Source organism: Pan paniscus, chromosome 16 (assembly GCF_029289425.2).
Source record: "Pan paniscus chromosome 16, NHGRI_mPanPan1-v2.0_pri, whole genome shotgun sequence".
Classification (NCBI taxonomy): domain Eukaryota; kingdom Metazoa; phylum Chordata; class Mammalia; order Primates; family Hominidae; genus Pan; species Pan paniscus.
In genome coordinates this window covers 73704247-73724257 of record NC_073265.2, presented here as the reverse complement: position 1 = coordinate 73724257, position 20011 = coordinate 73704247, and the positions used below count along the sequence as shown (strand labels likewise).

At 46.9% G+C, this 20011-nt stretch overlaps 1 protein-coding gene across 4 annotated transcripts in view; it reads right to left on the bottom strand.

The window, feature by feature from the left end:
* The window catches only part of ZNF592 (zinc finger protein 592), a 57752-nt gene extending 38081 nt beyond the window's left edge, over positions 1 to 19671 (bottom strand). For 2 of the 4 annotated variants that reach the window (XM_055098901.2, XM_063596890.1), the window contains exons 1-2: positions 18965 to 19267; positions 3032 to 3140 (exon numbers count right to left, since the gene is read on the bottom strand). The gene's annotated coding sequence lies outside the window, so the exon portion shown is untranslated. Of the gene's footprint in view, positions 1 to 3031; positions 3141 to 18964; positions 19268 to 19500 lie in introns of those variants that run through there. The other 2 variants (XM_034939331.3, XM_034939330.3) reach the window with 2 other exon arrangements.
* Positions 19672 to 20011: the final 340 nt, after the last annotated feature.

Genomic DNA, 20011 nt, shown 5'->3' with positions numbered 1-20011 from the left:
GTCCGTGAACAAACTGAAATACCATTGAATTGTGCACTTTAAATGGGTAAATTGTATGGCATGTGAATTATATCTCAATAAAGCTGCTATATTTTTTAAAAGATAGAAAAAGACAGAACTGGAGGGAGCTGGGATTATACAAGACAATAAAACTGACTGGGACAAGCAGAAACTAGGCATAGGCAGCAAGCACAGTTTACACAGAGCTGACAATTTAGATACAAACTGATACTTTATAACCCGTACCCCCTTTACCTTTCCTTATTTGCAAACAGATCTCAGCAATAACCTAGCACCACACTTTGTTAGAAGGAAACAGGACCCAGAGATTTGAGAAAAAGGAGGACAGGACTCCTCTTGTTCACACACCATCCTGGTGTGTTCCTCCCAGTAAACTTTGTAAATGCATCATCTCTTGGTAGTAGGGACCCCTAAATTTAAGCAAGAAGCCAGCAGCCTCAGACCTGCTGGGAACCAAGCCTCAACTTCCGACGCAAAGGACCCTAGAAAACAGTGTTGGCCGGGTACGGTGGCTCACATCTATAATTCCAGCACTTTGGGAGGCCGAGGCGGGCGGATCGCCTGAGCTCAGGAGTTCGAGACCACCCAGGCAACATGGTGAAACTAAAAATACAAAAAATCTCTACAAAAATACAAAAAAATTACTAAAAATACAAAAAAATTAACCGGGTGTGGTGGTGTACGCCTCTAGTCCCAGCTACTTGGGAAGCTGAGGCAGAAGAATCACTTGAGCCCCAGAGGCGAAGGCTGCAGTGAGCCGAGATCACGCCACTGCATTCCAGCTTGGGCTACGGAATGAGACTCCATCTCGGAAAAACAAAAAGAAAACAGAAAGTGGCCATTTCACAGGATCACTCTTTCTTTGGTGGTTTTGAGGGTGCCACCAGTCTTATCTACCACAGACAATCTACAGTTCCAAAGCCTCCTAAACTGACAGGTCTGGAGGGACACGAGGAGCATGCTATTACTCTTAGAGGCATCCCTATGGTTGCCTTAGATCACCACAGGAGTTTAGGAGCTGGTGAGTCAAAGGGCTGGTAAAGTTTCTCTCCCAAGTGTTCTGTTCTTATTCCCCTTTTCTTACACACACACACACACACACACACACACACTCTTTCTCATCCTCTCTCCCCCTATTCCTTCCTCCACGGTACACTTTCTCTCCCTCTCTTCTCTTCCCCTGTCCTCTCTCTCTCTGTCTCTCTATCCACCCCCCGACTCTCCAGCTCCTGCTCTCTCCCTCATGCCTCTCTTCCTCCCTCTTCTCTCCTTCCCCTCTTAACAGAGATCTGGGTGTGCTCTTTCACCATGACTGCTCAGACCTGAGGGAAGCCAGCCTTCAGCAAGAAAGTAGGGCCCCAGCCAAAGCAGCCTTTCACCAACAATCCAGCATGGCAACAGATCCAATATCCAGGTGTTCTGTATGTGCCTATTGTATGTCCCTGGTGATCCAAGGGAATGATAACCTAACATGTCCCTCTGTGCCTTTCTATGATTAGACAAATGGACTATTAAGAGCCTTCACATAGTGAAATGTTTACAGATAAAATGATGTGACATTTGGGATTGGCCTCAAAATAACACAGGGCAAGAGGAAGAGAGCAAGGAGGGGACACATAAATGAAACAAGATTGACCATGTAGCCAGGCACGGTGGTGTGTGCTGTAGTCCCAGCTACTCGGGAGGCTGAGGTGGGAGGACTGCTTGAACCCAGGGGGTAAAGGCTGCAGTGAGTCTTGATCACACCACTGCACTCCAGCTTGGGTGACAGAGTGAGACCCTGTCTCAAAAAAACAAAACATAAAAAAAAAAAAAAGGACCATGAATTGATAACTACCGAATCTGAGTGAGTACACAGAGGTTTATCATATTTTTTTTCTATATTTGTACATTTCAACACAATAGGGACCCACCCCTTGGCTAGTAGACTTTATGGGTCCAATCACACACTCATCAGGATGGCTATTATTTAAAAACAAAACAAGTCTGGGTGCGGTGGCTCATGCCTGTAATCCCTACACTTTAGGAGGCCGAGAGAGGCAGATCACAGGTCAAGAGATGGAGACCATCCTGGCCAACATGGTGAAACCCCGTCTCTACTGAAAATATAAAATTTAGCTGGGCATGGTGGCATGCACCTGTAGTCCCAGCTACTCAGGAGGCTGAGGCAGGAGAATGGCATGAACCCGGGAGGTGGAGGTTTCAGTGAGCCAAGATCACATCACTGCACTCCAGTCTGGCAACAGAGCAAGACTCTGTCTCAAAAAAAACAAAACAAAACAAAAAAAAAACAATAATAACAAGTGCTAGTGAGGATGTGGAGAAATCAGATTCCTTGTGCATCGCTGGTAGGAATGTAAAATGGTGCAGCTGCTATAGAAAGCAGTTGGCAGTTCCTTAAAAAATTAAACAGAATTACCATATGATCCAGCAATTCCACTTCTGGGTATATACTCAAAAGAATTAAGAGCGGGAGGACACAAGATACTTGTACACCCATGTTCATAGCAGCATTATTCATAACACTCAAAGGTGGAAGTAACCCAAGTATCTATCAACAGATGAAAGGATAAACAAAATGTGGTATATACACACAATGGAATATCATTCAACTTTAAAAAGGAAGGAAATTCTGACACATGCTACAACAGACAAATACTGAATGATTCCACTTACATGAGGTCCCTAGAGTAGGCAAATTCATAGAGACAAGAAGTAGAATTGGTTGCCAGGGGTTAGCAGGAGAGAGAGAGGGAGTTACTGTTTAATAGGTACAGAGTTTTAGTATGAGATGATATCAGGTTCTGGAGATGGACAGTGGTGATGCTTGTACAACTGTGAATGTATTTAATGCCACTGAGCTGCACACTTAAAAATGGTAACTTTTGTTATATGTATTTTATCATCAGAAAAAACAAAACAAAACAAAACAAAATCCAGGGAACAAAAAAATCTCATGTCCAAACTCTTGGCTTTTCAAGGCCAGTTCAGGTCAGCCTAGACATCATACCTTAGAGAGGATCTCAAAACAAGGGTGTGGCGAGCGTTGCTAGGGGAGCAGAGCTGCGGAGAAAGGAAAAACTTCTACCTAGGCACATGGTCTAGAGTCCAAACACCACCTAAGGAAAGAAGAAAAACAAAAATTTTTTTAAGTGGGTCTGAAGGTAAATGTTAGAGTAAGAAAAGATAGTTTAAAAAAACTAATAATAATAATCCAAGTGTAAGTAAGACCCTGAGAAAAATCCCCAAATGTAAATTCAAGCAGGCCACAAATGTAGTCAAAGACAAAACTTTTCCCAGCTCCACATCTGCTCCCCTCCCTCTATTACAGGCTGGTGGTTTAGAGCACAGACTCCATCCGGGTTCAAATCCTAGTTCTACTACTTACTAGCCTTGAGACCTGGGGGAAGATTCTTCATCTCTGTCTGTTTCCCCATATGTAAAATGGGCTATTATAGGGATCAAATGAGTTAATATTTATAAAGCTCTTAAAACACTGTCTTTCACATAGCAAATACATGTTTATTAAGTATTATGCCACCAACCTCAGTGGCCACCAAGCTTTCCCTCATAAGTTTTCAGAGTGCCCCAGAAATTGCATGCAGAGAGGACAGAAAGACAAGGGAAGTAAAGCCGGGTTTAGTTTACCCCTCCACACAACTCCTCCTCCAGTGCTCGGGATGCCCGCTGAAGCTGAAGAAGCAGAGGGCCAAGCAGGGGCCAGGGGGGCAGGTGAGCTGCAGAAATCATGGCAGGGGCAGATAGCAGTGTAGGAAGAGGTCAGCACAGAGCAGGTGATGAGAATGAGGGTCAAAAAGAGGAAAGTCGGCAGAACCCTTTTTTAAAAACTAGGTGATCCCTAACTGTAGCCAAACATGAGAATCACCTTGAGAACTTTGGAAGCTACTAATACTTGGCCACTACCCCTCTAAGATTCAGATTTAATTGACTAGCGTTGAGAAACACTGGTTAACGGCCCATCAACTACATATACCCACAAGTTACCTAATAAAAGGACTCATTCCCTGAATTTCTCGTTCTGCACATTCTCACTCTAATCCTGCATTCCCTCGCTTGACTTCATTTTTGTCCAGTTTTGACAGACCAACATTTAGTTTGGATTCTAAATAGTAATACAGACAATATTAATGTAAAAATGTAGAAGGGAAGGGAAAGAAACTAATTATCTCAATTCTACAGAAAGAAACTAGAGAAAACTTTCCTGAAGTTTTTCCTTTTCTTATTTGGGCTTTCACATTTCAAAACATAAACTAACAAGCAGACACTGTGCTGTCCAAATGAGGACAAAAGTTAGAGATCAGGGGCCAAGGGGTGTCTTAGGTCTGCTGTCCAATAGTAAATAAATTGGGAGGTGCTCCAATGAGTATACCAGGTTATTTACTCCAGATTAACCTTGGTTCCTCTGGCCACCAGTTTCTGTTGGGTTATCCAGACAGTCTCTCTCACATGCGCAATCATGCAGTTTGGATGCAGAATGGCTAACAAACCTGAGTGTCAGGCTTCACTTCCAGGCTGGCTGCTTCTCCCAGGTCACCCTAATCACACACGCATGCTTGGATGTGTAGGAATCTTACAGTTTATAACACACTCTTCACACTGCACAAGGAACTCACCAGTGAGTGAACTAAGACTGGCACTCAGGCTCCTGCCTGCCCCCAAGGACCAAGCTGCCCCTGTACTTTGGACTCCAAACCAGCAGGTCAGTTTTCACATTTCAAGTTTCCCAACACACTCATCTTCCCAAGGTGCTACTGAATAGGGCACAAATTTTCCTTCAATTTGGTATTGAGACATTCACCACAGCCCTTGCCATAATGATGACACAACTTAGAGTGTTATAAGACCAAGATTAGACAACATTGCTCTAGAACACTGTTCTAGATTAGAGCTTCTTCCAACACTAGAAAGATTCAGGACTATCGGAGCCAAAGAGATTCTAGGAAACCATTAAATTTAAACCACTTACTCTACAAGCAAGGAAACTGAGGCCCAGAGAGGTGAGGTAATCAAATAAGAAAAGGGACATAAACTGAAGAGTTTTTATTACTGTGGAAGATTCCTGTTATTCCTGGCAAGGTCACGGGGCCCTTGCTTGCCCTTCCCATCAGAGCAGCTGAAGTCTCCTACTCACAGTTACCCTTCAAATCTCTCCACCAAATACAGGGGATAAGGCTTATTTAACCCTCAGACCAGTGCTTCTTAGACCTGGAGCGATCCTAATGCCTAACCCCAGCTCAGACCAATTAAACCAGAAATTACAGAGGTGGAGCCACCATAGGATCCCCAAAATCCGTACCTTCCCCCATGGGTTCCTTAAACCCTCCCCAGCCTGAAGGGCTTTTGCACTTGCTCTTTTCTCCAATCTGATTGCTCTTTTCTCAGATATCTGCGTGGCTCCCTCTCTCACTTCCTTCAGACCTCCGCTCAAAGGCCATTTAATCCATGAGATTTCTCTGACTTCTCAATTTAAAATAGAAGACCTGCCTCCCCACCAAACCCCTCATCCACCAAGCCTGCTTCATTTTTCTCCATAACACTTTTCACCATCTCTTATATTTTATCTTACTTAGTATCTATAAATGCATACAAACCAGAATGAGCCCTGTAAGAGTAAGATTTGTGTTTATTTTGTTCCTTGTTATATTCCCAGTGCCTAGAATAGTGCCTGGCACATAGCAGACCATCACATATATATTCTAAATGAACACATCAGGAACACAAATCTCAAAATATGACTCATACCAAAAGATCATAAAGAAGCAGCCGTTTGCTTGATTATACCAAAAACACTTCTTCACTGATCTCATCTTGGCACAACCCTTATCAAAAACAGGATAGAAGCCTAATGAAACAGAAACCATTCAGAAATACTTTCAGAAATAAGTATTTCTAGTCAATTAATCCAATCCAATGGGTTTGTTCGTCAAAGACAACTTGTTCTGAGAAATAAACATACGGAAACAGAAAATGAACTTGAAAGGTGATAGAACAAATGGCTTTCAGATATCATCTTAGCATATGTGCAGATTCAGAAGAAAGCCTGAGAGCACTGACAGCTGTACTCAGACAGGAAGAGTTTTCAGCAGACCAGAAAGAACAGACAGGCTCCTCTCCTGGGATTACAGCCCGTGAGGTGAAGGTGCCATCTGGGATACTATTGCCTGCTTACCCCCAGACCCCTCAACCTGATGAACACCTTCAGCAACCTGAGGATGACCCTTCCTTTTCCTTTCTCCTACTTACACCCCACCTGCTTCCAAAACTCACTTGAAACCACTGACAACACTTTAAACTCTACCACATCGGAAGCACTGGAAGCCTTTGTCAAGGCAGCCACACAGCAGTTGGGGAGCATCCCGCCATTACCAAGTCTCACTGATGTCATCTGTTCCATCCCATGTCTGCCGACCCCCTGGTCCTTGCTCTTTCCTTGCCCTCTCTGGTCTTTCCCTACTTGGTCATCCTGCAAATTTCTTTAAGACTAATCCTTCCCAAACACCATTTTTATCAGGTCACTTACTCTGCTCAAAAACTCCCTGGGCTGGGCATAGTGGTTTATGCCTGTAATCTCAGCACTTTGGGAGGCCAAGGTGGGTGGATCACCTGAGGTCAGGAGTTTGAGACTGGCCTGGCCAACATGGCGAAACCCCATCTCTACTAAAAATACAAAAAAATTAGCCAGGTGTGGTGACGCATGCCTGTAATCTCAGCTACTTAGGAGGCTGAGGCAAGAGAATTGCTTGAATCCGGGAGATGGAGGTTGCAGTGAGCCAAGATTGCGCCATTGCACCCCAATCTGGGCAACAAGAGGGAAACTCTGTCCTAAAAAAAAAAAAAACTTCTTCCTGTAGCCTACCATATTAGGTCCAAGCCCTGGGCCAGGCTTTCAAAAACCTCCATAATCTAGGCCTAAGACCAGGGCTACTGTGTTTTTCAGCAGCTGCCCCTCACTGGTCTTGCAGCACCAACTCACTGCCTCCCTGCTGAACAGCACCAGTAAGAGATGGGGTATAGAGACTGGAACAGACTGGACCATGTCTCTGAACTCCGTTCCTACTGAGAGCATCCTCTTCATCCTCCTCTCTTCCACCCAACCACACTCCTTCTCTCCTACTCCAGCTGCTAGCTACACTGCCCTTTGCTACCCTATCTCTACACCACACACACACCGCAGACATGCACGCATGTACTTTCATTCATTCAATAATATTGAGCACCATTACTGTGTGCCAGGCCTTGTTCTAGTCACTGTGGATACCACAGTGGATACCACAGTGAACAGAACAAATGAAATTCCTGCCCATGTAGAGCTGATAATCCACTGGAAGGAGACAGACATACAGAGACAGATTCATAAAAGTCATACTTATTCTCTTTCTCAACCAGGGCTCCTCATATGACATCAGAAGAGTGAATATATTCTCAGTTCTGAAGTGAGAGAGCAAGCCATGAGAATATGGGGGAGAAGAGGTTTTAGGCGGAGGGATGAACAAGAAGGAAGAGAAAGGCCCTGAAGCAGAAGGAGTAGGAGATATGGCTGGGAAGCAGATGATGGCAGGCCATTGCTAGGTCTTTGACTTTGACTCTAAGACGAAAGGGTACAGGAGGATTTGGAGTAGAAGAATGATGTGCTCAGACCAATATTTTATTTGTTGTAGGTGGTTCTTTTTTTTTTTTTTAACCACTTATCCTCAAATTCTATCAAACTGACATTTTAAAAGGATCACTCCCCTCTGCCTATCCATCTCAACTGTCTATCATTAGGAAGAATTACCAGAATTTCTTCCTGATTGTTCCCAAATTTTCTAAACTAAGCACATATTACTTTTTAAATGGGGGGGGGGGGGGAATCTCCCCAGTCCTTAAAGACTTGGCTCAAATTCCAACTCTGCCTCAAAACCCCTGTACAAGGCAGGGCTAGCCCATGCTGTATCCTATGTCCCAGCCAGCAGGACCACCAAGGTGGGCCCAGAGTCAGCAATGAGGTGGTACAACAACATTCACTGCAGGAACTGATATGAATGAATGTTTCTTTTGCTGCCCTCACTTCTCCCCTCCCATGCAGAAGTGTGTCCCTTCAGACACTCTTGCCCCCAAGTGCCTGCCTGGGTCCCAGTCTTTCTCTCAGTTGACTTAATTAATTCCTGGTAATTAAACCTACTGTTTGGTGATGATGTACTAAGAGTATGACCTCTCCCAGGGGGTATAAATAATTTAAAACAGGACTCTAAGATGGAAATGCAAAAGCCTTAGACTCAGAGGAATGGAGCTATAATGATGGAATGACAGACACTGGGGTTCATACTTTGTGGATAGGAGGCCAGCTTCTCCTAAAGGGCACAGCACTTAGGAAGCAGCGTCAAGGGGAGACAAGTAATGAAAGATCAGAATACTTCATGGCCACCACCTCTCTCCTCCCAAATGGCCATTCAATACATTTTGGGTACTAGAGTATGTTCCCTAGAGGTAATCCCAGCCATCTCAGAGGGTGACCTGTGTGCCAATAACCACCACCCTCAGAAAGAAAAGCCCCCTTAAGACACTTCTGGTCTGAAAGCAAATTGTTCTCTAATTGCTTTCAGTGGGGGAAATCCTGAAGGGCGAAGTTCATCTCACATGATTCTTTTATGCTCTACAGAGCACCAACTCTGGATTGGGTCCACAGTTGCTTTTATAAGCAACTGTGGAATACTGTTCTTAATTAGAATGTTTACTTATATTTAAAATCTTGAGGGTGTTCCTTTAGCAAGGCAAAGGGCATAGGGAGACCATAAGAAGAGGCTTTAAGGTAGGTATCTACTGTAACTGAATTGGCAAAAAAGAGTAGAATGCTGTTGCAAAAAGGTTCCAGAAAATTTTACTTATTTAGTTAGCTAGAGACAAAGTCCCCCTCTGTCACCTAGACTGGAGTGCAGAGGCATAATCACGGCTCACTACATCCTAGACTTCCCAGCCTTGGGTGATTCTCCCACCTCAGCCTCCCAAGTAGCTAGGACTGAATACGGGTCTGTGCCACTATGCCCAGCTTTTTTTTTTTTTTTTTTTTTGTATTTTCAGTAGCGATGGGGTTTTGCTGTGTTACCTAGGCTAGTCTCAAACTCCTGGGCTCAAGCAATCCACCCACCTCAGCCCCCAAAAGTGCTGGGATTACAGGTGTGAGCCACCTTACCTGGCCTCCCCAAGACTTTAAATACAAGTAAACATGCTAATTAAGAATAATAGGCCAGGCGCCATGGCTCTCACCTGTAAGCCCAGCATTTTGGGATGCCAAGAGGGGCCGATTGCCTAGCTCAGGAGTTCAAGACCAGCCTGGGCAACATGGCAAAACCCCATCTCTACAAAAAAATACAAAAAAATTAGCTGGTGTGGTGGTGCACGCTGTAGTCCCAGCTACTTGGGTGACTGAGGTGGGAGGATCACCTAAGCCTGGTTGGTCGAAGCTGCAGTGAGCCATGATCACGCCACTGCACTGCAGTCTAGACAACAGAGTGAGACGGTCTCAAAAAAAAAATTTTTTTTAAAGGATTAACGGGGCCGGGCGCTGTGGCTCATGCCTGTAATCCCAGCACTTTGGGAGGCCGAGGCGGGTGGATCACAAGGTCAGAAGTTCGAGACCAGCCTGGCCAAGATGGTGAAACCCCATCTCTACTAAAAAAAATAAAAAATTAGCCGGGCGTGGTGGCAGGTGCCTGTAGTCCCAGCTACTAGGGAGGCTGAGGCAGGAGAATTCCTTGAACCTGGGAGGCGGAGGTTGCAGTGAGCCGAGATCGTGCCACTGCACTCTAGCCTGGGCGACAGAGCAAGACTCCATTTCAAAAAAAAAAAAAAAGGATTAATGGCTGGGCACAGTGGCTCACGCCTGTAATCCTAGCACTTTGGGAGGCCGAGGTGGGCGGACTGCCTGAGCTCAGGAGTATGAGACCAGCCTGGGCAACATGGTGCAACCCCATCTCTACTAAAATACAAAAAAAAAAAGCCAGACATGGCAGCGTGTGCCTGTAGTCCCAGCTACTTGGGAGGCTGAGGCAGGAGAATTGCTTGAACCTGGGAGGTGAAGATTGCAGTGAGCTGAGATCATGCCACTGCACTCTAGCCTGGGGGACAGAGTGAGACTCCATCTCAAAAAAAAAAAAAAAAAAAAAAAAGATTAATGGCAGCCAGGCACAGTGACTCACACCTGTAATCCCACATTTTGGGAGGCCGAGGTGGAAGGATCGCTTCAAGCCAGGAGTTTGAAACCAGCCTGGTCAACACAGCGAGATCCTGTCTCTACAAAATAAATAAAAAAAAAAACTAATTAACCAGGCATTGTGGCCCATGCCTGTAGTTCCCACTCTGGAGGCTGAGGTGTAAGGATTGTTTGAGCCCAGGAGGTCAAGACTGTAATGAGCTATGATTGCACCACTGCACTCCAACTCCAGCCTGGGTGACAGTGCTGGACCCTATCTCTCAAAAAAAAAAAAAAAGAAAGAAAAGAAAAGAAAAGAAAAGAATAATGATCAGGGACAGTGGTACACCTGTAGTCCCAGATACTTGGGAAGGTGAGGGCCAGATGCTGTGGCTCATGCCTGTAATCCCAGCACTTTGTGAAGCTAAGGTGGAAGGATTATTTGAAGCCAGGAGTTCGAGACTGACTTGGTCAATATAGCAAGACCCCATCATCACTACAAAAATAATTTTTTTTTTAATTGAGACAGTCTCACTCTGTCACCCATGCCAGAGTACACTGGCGTAATCTCGACTCACTGCAACCTCTACCTCCCAGGTTCAAGCGATTCTCCCACCTCAGCCTCCCGAGTAGTTGGGACTACAGGCGCACACCACCATGGCCAGCTACATTATTGTATTTTTAGTAGAGACGGGGTTTCACCATGTTGGCCAGGCTGGTCTCGAACTCCTGACCTCAAGTGATCCACCCGCCTCGGCCTCCCAAAGTACTGGGATTACAGGAGTGAGCCACTGTGCCCAGCAAAAAAAAATTTTTAAAGGGAGGATCGTTTGAGCCTAGGATTTCGAATCCAGCCAGGGCAATGTAGCAAGACTCCTATCTCTTAAAATATATATATAATATTTGTAAGGGCCTAAAGATTTATAGCCTTAATAAAGTATTAAATGGTGATAGTTTTTATAATCTCAGCCAGTTAAGTTCAAGTCTGGGGAGGATAACAGCACAAAGGCAGACAGCAGCCCAGCCACATAGACCAGAGCTTTGGCTGGGCCAAGCCCAGAAAAATCTGAACTGCTCAGTGCCCACCCCTGGGCCCCCTTTTCTGAAAATGCCAAAGCTCTGCCTCAAATGTGTCATCAGGTCCTACAATGTCCCTGAGATGGCTTGCAGTTACAATGGACACCTACCTTCAAAACCTCTCTGTGTAGTTTCACTCTGCCCTTTGGCTTGTAAAGGAATACCCTCAATTTCAGGAACTGAACTGACAAAAAAGTAGAATGTTGTAAACTACAGCAAACCAGGGGGATAAAAGCGGAGCCAGAGTCCACTCTGCTGGCTCACATTGGCTCTAGCTTGCCAAGGGCAATGTGGGTAAAATGTTCCTGTATCTAAAGACTAGCTGTAAGGAGCAGCCCTCCACCTTGCCCCTAGTATGAGCTAAACCCCTAAAAGGGGGGAAATCCCAGGAATGCATGTGAGGGTTACAAATGGGAACTCTCTCTCTTAACAGTCCCTTGATCCCCAGGTTGTAACATCAAGGCCTCTAGAATCCCCATGCTGATGTGTGAGAGACTGAGCCCAATGGTCCATAGGAGGCAGCTCAGAGCCACACCAGAAAAGGAATGATTTCTTTAGAAACACCCCTAAAGAAAGCAACCAACTAATGAAGCTAGAAGCCAAGTCACACTCTACTCATCAGCTCCTCCCAGATAGGTGCAGCCCTGCCTCTCTGAATTCAGGGACTATCCCAATCAGAGGTGCTAGCCTAATCCACCTGTTTGAATGCATATCTAACAAAAGCATCCTACCCTGAGAGTGACAGAGGAGGCCAACTCCAACATCATACATCTCTACAGGGACATAGTTCTAGGCAGTTTTTGAGGTTTTTTTTTTTTTTTTTTTTTGAGACGGAGTCCCGCTCTTTAGCCCAGGCCGGATTGCAGTGGCACAATCTTGGCTCACTGCAAGCTCCGCCTCCCAGGTTCACGCCATTCTCCTGCCTCAGCCTCCCGAGTAGCTGGGACTACAGGCGCCCGCCACCGCGCCCGGCTAATTTTTTGTATTTTTAGTAGAGACGGGGTTTCACCGTGTTAGCCAAGATGGTCTCGATCTCCTGACCTTGTGATCCGCCCGCCTCGGCCTCCCAAAGTGCTGGGATTACAGGCGTGAGCCACCGCGCCCAGCCAGTTTTTGAGTTTTTGCTTTAGGGCATTCAATGTTTGTCTCCAAAATGAAATTTGGCTTATAGGATGCTTGTTTGTTTTTGTAAAGATGATATATGTGTCTGTATAAAATTCAAATGATAGGAAGAAAATATAAAGAATAAAGTAAAAACCACCCCAATCCCTCCACTCAGAGGTAAGATCTTACTGTAAACTCTGTCCTTACAGAGAAGCAAGTCTATTCTGAGTTAGCCCTGGGATGTAGGTCTCGTGTTCTCTGGATGAGACTGTGGATTTATTTTTATGGAGGAAGACCCTTAACGCCACCTCTGGACTACTCAAAAAAGTTTCAAGCTGGGCACAGTGGTGCATGTCTATAGTCCCAGCTACTCAAGAGGCTAAGGCAGGAGGATTGCTTGAGCCCAGGAGTTTGAGGCTAGCCTAGGCAATATAGAGACCTCATCTCTTAAAAAAATATAAAAAAATTTTAAAGAAACTTTTTTAAAGTTTTCAAATCTCAGCCAGGTGCAGTGACTCATGCCTGTAATCCTAGCACTTTGGGAGGCAGAGGCAGGAGGATCACTTGAAGTTAACAGTTTGACACCAGCTTGGCCAACATGGTGAAACCCCAACTCTACTAAAAAAAAAAAAATTAGCTGGGTGTGGTGATGGACGCCTGTAGTCCCAGCTACTCCGGAGGCTGAGATCACCTGAACCTGGGAGGCAGAGGTTGCAGTGAGCTGAGATCGCACCACTGCACTCCAGCCTGGGCAACAGAGTGACACTCTGCCATGAAAAAAAAAAAAAAAAAAAAAAAAACGCAGGGGATTGCAATAATCCTAGACCTCTCAAAAATAAAAAGTTAAAGTCATGCAGTCCCCCTGCGCCACCACACATACTGATTGGAGACCAGAAGTTAATCTGTTCAGCAGACATACTCCTTTTCTTCACTCAACACAGTGGCAGTCGTTCTACAATCTATCACACACATAGACATTATCATCCTTTTCATCCCCCAGAGTGTGTTGATGAGAGAAAGGGAGCCACCATTACCTCTCTTTTTTTTTTTTTTTTTTTTTTTAAGAGACGGGGTCTTTCAATGTTGCCCAGGCTGGTCTCGAACTCCTGGGATCAAGCAATTCTCCCACCTCAGCACTCCCAAAGTGCTGGGATTACAGGTGTAAACCACCATGCCGGGCCCCACCATCATCACCTTTGTTTTTTGAAATGGAATCTAGCTCTGTAGCCTAGGCTGGAGTGCAGTGGCACAATCTTGGCTCACTGCAACGTCAGCCTCCTGGGCTCAAGCAATTCTCCTGCCTCAGCCTCCCAAGTAGCTGGGACTACAGGCGTGTGCCACCACAATCAGCTTATTTTTGTATTTTTAGTAGAGATGGGATTTTACCATATTGGCCAGGCTGGTCTTGAACTCCTGACCTCAAGTGATCCGCCCACCTCAGCCTCCCAAAGTACTGCTGGGATTACAAGCACGAACCACTGTGCCCAGCTGCCCATTATTACCTCTGGATTTAACACTTTCAGAATCTGAAATGGAAAAGGTAAGGAACTTAACCAAAGTCACGCAGTGACCAGGGGACGACAGCCCATAAGTGCTGACAGCTTTGAGGAATGACTGCCGTGGCACCAAACTCGAAAGGTATTCATTAACTTTTCTCTGAGCCATAAAAAGGATCAAATGTGTCATTTCAACAAACACACACACAAATTCCCCTGCTGTTAAACAAAAGCAAATGGTTGGCTGAAGTAGCACTCTGATCCTCTGAAAACATTTCCCAAAAGTAATTAGCTAATGGATAACACATCCTACACCCTTGGAGCAAGCGAAGGGAGGCCGCTGGACCAGATGCCCACAAATGAAAACACACAGATTTTGGGTGCATGCAATTGCTCTACCTCAAGGACATCAACATTCAGAACTCTCTCCTATTCAGGATGTTCCTATTTTTTAAGAAAAGAAAAGTTTAAACAAACTTACATGTAAAGATAGGAATAAGGCCAGGCATAGGGGCTCATGCCTGTAATCCCAGCAATTTAGGAGGCCAAGGCAGGCAGATCATTTGAGGTCAGGAGTTCAAGACCAGGCTGGCCAACATGGTGAAACCCCGTCTCTACTAAAAATACAAAAATTAGCTGGGTGTGGTGGTGCACGCCTATAGTCCCAGCTACTCAGGAGGCTGAGGCAGGAGAATCGCTGGAATCCGGGAGGTGGAGGTTGCAGGGAGCCAAGATGGCACCATTGAACTCCAGCCTGGGCAACAGAGTGAGACTCCATCTCAAAAATAAAATAACAAAATAAATTAAATTAAATTAAAACTCACCATGATCTGGCTGAGTTGAGGGTGGGAATTGTTTTCTTTTCTGTCTCCAATGTGTAGGGAAGATAAAGATCCTAAATCAGTGTTTCCTTCACATGCAGCCAAAAGCCCCCTACCTCCTCCAAGAGTTCACAGACCTCTGTTCCCAGAACAACTTCCGACGCATCTGCCCACAACCACTGCTAGCCACAAATTTACCCGCACTACTTAGAATCTGCATACCTTCTCCATTAACCTAACTCTATGGAACGCTCCTTTCTGATATTTTATTTCTATTATTCGTCCCATTCCTTAAGTTTCACAAATACACAGGATCCCACATAAACAATACAGAATTATTCATTCTATCAATTAATAATCATTGTTGACTATACTAAACAGTGCTTGAGGAAAGATTATGTTAACAGAAAGGGTTCGTTTTCATGGAGCCTGAGAAAAACAAACAGGAATTGAGGAGCAAGTGTTTGTTAGTATGTCCCAGCCCTGGCCAGAAAGTGAGGAGCAATGGCCAGAGGACAGAAACATCTGTCACTCTGCAGTTTCATTTCTCATGGTCAGTTAATATCCTAAGTTTATTCAGGAGTCTCTTCCAAGTTTGGTTAGTGAGTCAGTCTCTCTGGATCCAATCAGCTCTGAGCACTTTACAAAACTAAATTTCTGGTCTACGAAGCAGAGAAACAGATCCTGAAGCACAGTGATGCCCCCCAAATAAAGCTGCCCCACGATAACATCTATCTCCACTCTCTAACTGCAACGCCTATCATGGGATGTATGTGATGTATCTAAGACTCTCTGGTAGCTCCCCATGGCTTACAGAATAAAATCCAAACTCCTTGACCTGCCTTTCACAGCCCCAACTTAGCTTTCCAGCCTCATCCCCAAACACTGGGGGCTACCATGGCTCCATGCTTTCATACCTATGATTCTATCTACCTAGAATGTTCTTTGCTCAATCTTATTTGCCTGTAAAACTCCTATTCTTCCTCCAAAGCCTAGTTCAAAAGTCACCTCCTCCCTGAAGCCTTTCCTATTTACCCAGGGATTTCATTCTTACTGTTTCAAATAGCTCTTTAACCGCAACTGTGCTAGAGAACTTAAGTACACTGTAACTCATCCTTTAAAATATTTGAGCTCCACTGGATACTCTGAGCTCCAGGAAGAAACTCACTATGTATCCCACAAGTTCTTATACAGTGTCAAGCCTGAAATGGGAGCTTGATGTTGAATGACTGATCACATGGAACATGGCATTAAGTTATTAAGAGAAGATGAGAGGAAAAAAAAGTCACACGAAATTCAAGAAATAAATTATCTATATATTTAATCTCATTCAAAATGACCACAGTATGACTGAGATGCAACGTGGATATTTCAAACATTTAAATAATAAAACCAAAGGCCTGACTGGTGGCTCATGTCTGCAATCCCAGCACTTTGGGAGGTGGAGGTGGGAGGATCACTTGAGGCCAGGAGTTCAAGGCCAGCCTGGGCAGCATAGTGAGACACTGTCTCTAGTTTTTTTTGTTGTTGTTGTTTTCGTTTGTTTGTTTTTTGAGATGGAGTCTCGCTCTGTCACCCAGGCTAGAGTGCAGTAGCTCAATCTCAGCTCACTGCAACCTTCACCTCCCAGGTTAAAGCAATTCTCCTACCTCAGCCTCCTGAGAAGCTGGGACTACAGGCGCGTGCCACCATGCCCAGCTAATTTTTATATTTTTAGTAGAGACAGGGTTTCGCCATGTTGGCCAGGCTGGCCTCGAACTCCTGACCTTAGGTGATCCACCCGCCTCAGTGTCCCAAAGTGCTGGGATTACAGACATGAGCCACCGCATCCAGCTTGTCTCCAGTTTAAAAAAAAAAAAAGTAATAAAAATTTTTAAAATAATAAAAGCAACTAATATTTGAACCCAGTGCTCAACTGTTTACATGACTTAATCTGTACAACAACTGTATGAGAGAGTTTTATCTGCACTTAAAATGAGCAAACTGAGGCACAAGAGAGGCTAAATAACTCAAGATCATTGGTTAGCAAGTGACAGGAGCAAAATGCAAACTTCAGTGGTCTGGCTCCAGAGCCAGTGGGCTCTGAATTCAGGCAGACGTGCTTTGAATCCAGGCTATGTTACAAATGTGGCTTTGAATAAGTCATCTATCCCCTCTGCATTTATTTCTTTGTAAAATGGGTATGATAACCTCTTTTTCTTAGGGTGTAGAGAGGACTAAGTTAAATACAATAATGTATGCGGAAGTCTTTAAAATTGGTTCTCCCACCTGGCAGGTACTCCATAAATGTTAATTCATTTTTGCCTTCCCTTCCTAAAAGCTGGATGAAGCAGACTCACAGAGGCAAAGGATCTCCCCCAGACTGCTTGAGGCTTTTCCAAACAGATCAGGTAGTTAAGCCACTCAACCCAGAAAGCCTTGCCTTACCTGCTTATCTCAAAAGTCCATTCCCTGCACAGGGGCTAGACACCTTTTAAAATGTAAATATCATGTCATTCCCTTAAACCCTTCAAAGGTTCCTAATTACACTGGAGATACAAACCAAACTAAGGAGGGAGGCATTCTGCCCCCAAGGCCCCATTGCTCTAATTTGGCCCTAGTCTCCAGACTAATCTCCCCTCTCCCTTTCCCCCTCCAGCCCCACAGGCCTCTTTCACTTCCTCCTTGCTACAGTCAGCTCCACACATGGTTAACTCTTAACCCTCCTTCAGATCTTGGCCTAAACATCACTTCCCAGGGAAGGCTTCCCTGAGCCCCCAACTCAAATCGGTCTCTTACCCCTCTCTTCAGCTTTCTCTTCTTATATTCACTATAGTTTGAATTATTAGTTTACCACTTCCTTCAAAGTTTTACTCGAAAGACACCTTCTTAGGAAGCCTTCCCAGGCCACCGTATAATATAAATTCAACTACCACCCCTGATACCTCAGATTCTCCTTCCCTGCTTCCTTCTTCTCCTTAGCATTTCACACTTTTTAACAGACTATATTTTTGTTATATATTTTATTTATTGTCTTCTCCCCCACTCCCATGAAAGCACCACAAGGGCAATCATTTTTGCTTTCTTTGTTCACTGCATCTAGAACAATGCCTAACATATATTTGTTGACAAATATTTGTTGTTGAATAAATTTCCACGACTATTTATTTATTTTGAGATGGAGTCTCACTCTGTAGCCCAAGCTAGAGTGCAATGGCACGATCTCAGGTCACTGCAACCTCCGCCTCCCGGGTTCAAGCAATTATCGTGCCTCAGCCTCCCAAGTAGCTGGGATTACAGGCATGCACCACCACACCCGGCTAATTTTGTATTTTTTTAGTGGAGACGGGGTTTCACCATGTTGGTCAGGCTGGTCTCGAACTCCTGATCTCAGGCGATCCACCCGCCTCGGCCTCCCAAAGTGCTGGGATTACAGGCGCGAGCCACCGCGCCCGGCCACGACTATTAATTATTAGACTTTCCCAATGGCTAAGAACTAAAACATGGTATCTTTCTGGCTTACCAATGTACTCCCAACACCTAGCTCAGTGACTGGCACAGAGTAAGTGCTCAGTAAAAATTTATGTAATGAATCAAAGCCACAACTAGTTGAAAAATTGGAAAATGATCAAAATGGACGCACTAGCACCACACTTCTGTCCCTTTCACTGTGTAACGTAACAGTGAGGTTGAGGAAACAGACTACTGAAATACCACCAAGCATCCACCAGGCCAGGAATCTGTCTGTCCACATCCTCCGCACTCTGCCACACTGTGCACCACACTGCATCCGCGACAGAAGCACCCTACAGGCCCTCCATGAGCACAGGCCTGAACTCAAGTGGGCAAACCATAAGCCAAATACCGTCTTACTCCCCAAGTCCCATTCTTCTACTGCCAGTCCTATTCTAGACTAGTCCTGGATGCCAAACATGCTTCCCTGGGTGGGCCTGTGGACTTATTCCAATCCAGGACCTTTAATGCCACCTTTGGCCTACTCAAAAAATGGTTTAAAATCCCTAAACAGCTTCAATAATCCTGCAGTACTCAGGAGCAGGCATACCTAAGGTCATACGGACCCCTCCCCCTCACAAACGCTGATCCAAGGCCAGGAGGCCATCTGTCCAGCAGACGCTCTCCTGTCCTCCCTCAGGTCACACTGAGCCTCCCGCCAACCCCCTCGTTGGCAGGAAGAGCCCTTGCAGAGAGACAATTTTCACCCTGATCAACAGGCCTGGTCACCCCTGAGGACCCCAACTCTGGAGCTCTAGGAATACCTGTCTGCTCCGGGAGAAACCTTCCTCAGGGTCAGAACTTGGGCTCAGGGGAGGGGAGTACTGAGGGGCGCCAAACAGGGTCGTTCCCCGAAGTGTCTGCCCTGTGACGGCGACAGCTCTTCGGGCGGCGGGGACGGTCGGGCTGACAGGCCGTCCCAGAGGGAGAAAGTGGCACCGTTATCCGTGCCCGGGCTGGGGGCCGCCGGCTATCGCCGAGGGCCGCCGCACGTCCCGCCCAGCGCGGAGGACAGCAGCGTGCCCGGCCTGCCAAGGAGCGGCGGTCGCAGCGGCGGTCGCAGCGGCGGAAGGGGCCGGCGCCCGACGGCCGGGGGCGGGGTGGGGTGGCGGCCCGGGCCCGCCAGGCGGCGGTCGGGGGAAGTGGCTGCCGCCTCTGGCGGCGGGCAGGGTCCGCCAGGCTGCAGGGCCGGGCCGCGGCTCGGGCTCGGACTCGGTCCCGGCTGCGATCCTCCCGGGCCCAGGCTGGGGCTGCCCCGGCCCGCAGGCCCCGCTCGGCCCGGCCCGCGGGGGGCGCTTACCTGGCGGCGGCGGCGGCGGCGACTGCAGGCCAGAGTCTCGGCCGTGCGCGTCCCCAGCGCCGGCTGCGGGAGCCACAACATGGCGACGGCGATGGCGGGCGGGGCTGCGGCTCCGGGGGCGGAGCGGGGGCGGGAGCCGGCCTGGCGGCGGGACCTGGCTGGGGCTGCCGCGGCGGGGGATTGGCGGGGGGGGGGGGGGGGGGGGGCAGGCGGAAGGCGACTCGGACCTGGGCACCGGCCCAGGACGGTGCGGTGGAGGGGCTGCCCCGGCCTGGGCCCGGCCTCCCGCCTCCCGCCCGAGGCGGGCTGCGCGGCGCAGGCCCGGCGACGGCGACGACGGCGGCGGCGGGTAGGGCGGGGCGGGACGCGACGGGACGGGGCGGGGCGGGGACGGCGCCGCTCAGGGCTGGACCCCCGACCCCGGCCGGCCCCCGCCCGGCTCCAGTCCCCGCCACCCGTGCTAGGCACCCTGTGCGGTCGGGCAGGCAGCCGCTCCCAGCGACCTGGGCCT